A 2500-nucleotide genomic window follows, 5' to 3' on the forward strand; every position below is an offset into this window, starting at 1 on the left:
GGTTGGGAGGGGAGGGGAAAAGAAGAGGGGTAGTGGGGTAGAGAGGAAATGAAGGAGTGAAAGTGGGAGGGGGGGAGTGGAAGCAGAGGGGAGGACGGGTGAGGAGAGGGGAGGCGAGCGGGAGGAGAGGGAGACGAGTGGGAGGAGGGGGAGGCGAGTGGGGGGAAGGGGAGGGGGTACCTCTCGCAAGTCCCTGACGCATCGCCAAGTTGTCCGGAGCTCGAGTTAATTTAGCGCGTGATAAAAATTTTCCCCTCCATAAAGGCAGTTAAGAGCGAGTTAACGACCTCTCTGGGATTGGGGTGGGTGGGTGGGAGTAGGAGGAGAGAGGGGAGAGGGGGGCGGATAAGGTGAGGGGAGAGAGGGGAAAGGGCGGTGGGTCGGCCTGGGAAGAGAGGGGAGAGGGGGCGGCCGGTAGAGCAGGAGATGTTTAGTGGGTGGGTTGGGCAGAGAGGGTCATAGGAGCTGGAGTTGAGAATCGAAAGAGGGACGCGAGAGGACTGGAAAAGGGTTTAGAGGAGAAAGGGGTTGAAAAGTGAGGGGGGGAGGCTGGGAGGCAGCCTGGGTTACAGGAGAAGAGGGGTTGAGGGGTGGGGGGGAGAGGGCAGTGCGGCGGGGGGCAAGGCAGTATTACGAGGGGTCGGCACAAGGGCAATGGAAGGGCGGGGTGAGTTTACAAGAGAAGGCTATTGAGAAACGGGAGGTGAGGGTGGGGGGGGGGGAGTGCAAACTGAACCTCTGCCACAAGCCGAGAGATTTATTAAGTAAACAGCAACGAGGGGAAAGAAGGGGATTAACGGAAACGAAGATAAACAAAAGGGGACATATGAATCCACAAATCGGCGTTACGATGAATATACGTAGGAAGAGAAAAAGAATGACATCCTTTAGTTTCAAATGACTGTTAAGAATTTAATACCAAGGTAAGATACTGGAGTTTCTGTTCATTTATAAGGTTTGTCAATCGACTTCATTTCGTCGCTAAGAACATAAGCATATTTTGAAGTTTTTAGTATGAACACTGGTGGTATACAGTGGAGTATATAATGCGCGGCAAAAAAAAAAAATAATAATAATTACTGTATTGTTTGAACTGTCTTTGAGACACCTCTACCACAACGATTGCCATACACTAAATGGCAACTAACACTTTACTATGTTGATACGAGGGCAGTAAACCCCAACATATACTGTGTAATACACTTCACCTGTGTAGATTTTTTTCTGCCAATATATATGTTTGTTTGTCCTTTTGCCAAGTATGAAATCAATTTTGCGTAATTTATGAGTGAATTCTCGCTATTAATGGTATCAACGTAGATACGAGTATATCATAAACATTTCTTGTAGTCTCATTCATCTTCGTACTCACACAAGCATTTACACCGTGGCCCATTTCTCGCTCTCTCACTCCTCTCTTCCTTCCTCCCTTTTCCTTTCCCTCTCACTTTCCCTCTTTTTTCCTTTACTCTATCCTTGGCTGTTATGGTACATTTAGTGTCTTTGGCATGATCTGGTTTGTGGTTTATTTTTGCTTCAATTATGATTTTGGAGAGACCAGGGTTGAGAGATGAGACTTCACTCGTGCCCATTCCCGCAACTGAACTTATAAGCATGTTAAAGATATCACCCCTGATGTATCGTGAAACTTTTACCGGGGGGGACATATAGATCTTAAATCTAAATTTTTATCAGAGAATGAAGATGTGTAAATTTAACTTTATTATTCTATTATTTGTTTTAGTAAGTTAAGTAGCTTATAGATAATGGCTATTTTTGTCATTATAATTGCAGCATTGACCATTATGATTACAGTATTGGGAAATGAAAAGATGAATATGAATGACAATTAGAATGGGAATCAGAGGTATAAATCAGAGACATTATGATTAGTGTAAGCATGAAAGACTGTATCTGTAATCGAATCTGAGTTAATTACTTTTCACAATAATTATTGAATAATCCCTTTTTACTTTCCAACGAGAGGAGGGGGGACGGGAGAGAGGAAGGGGGGGTAGAGGGAGAAGGAGAAGGATAGGGAAAAGAGGGGAAGACAGATGGATATTTCTGCTTTTTATTATCACCTATAGTAGTTTCAAGTTCGCATGCTCATACATTTTAAGCCTAGTTTCCCCTATACTAGTTTTCTTTCAACAGGTTATAATTTTCTTTCAAAGATTTTAAGGGAGACTAAATAAAATTACAAAGTGTTGACAAACTAAAAATTGATTGATTCTCATATGCAGTTATCCATCTATGTCTGTCTATATGTCTATCTAAAACTGCATTCATGACAATAATTTCGTTGTTTAACTTTTATAATGTAGAGTAACTCTACCGAGTAGACTTAAAAAGCACTGAGTATAATGTGAATATATTTAAGATCAATTTATTGCTATATTAACATGTCAGCACTGATAAAGTTCTGAGACGTAAATCTCAGTACCTTTTTTTTTGCATTTAATTCTCTCCAAGAGAGGAGGTTTAAGCTCCCAACCTC

The 2500-nt window shown here is 42.5% G+C and overlaps 1 long non-coding RNA gene across 1 annotated transcript in view; it reads left to right on the forward strand.

Moving 5' to 3' along the window:
* The window catches only part of LOC122257591 (uncharacterized), a 76832-nt gene that overhangs the window by 3873 nt on the left and 70459 nt on the right, over positions 1 to 2500 (forward strand). The gene's annotated exons all lie outside the window — the stretch shown is intronic.

The sequence above is a fragment of the Penaeus japonicus genome, unplaced genomic scaffold, assembly GCF_977035675.1.
Source record: "Penaeus japonicus unplaced genomic scaffold, GWHDUDI00000001_assembly GWHDUDI00000020, whole genome shotgun sequence".
In the NCBI taxonomy this organism is placed as follows: Eukaryota; Metazoa; Arthropoda; class Malacostraca; order Decapoda; family Penaeidae; genus Penaeus; species Penaeus japonicus.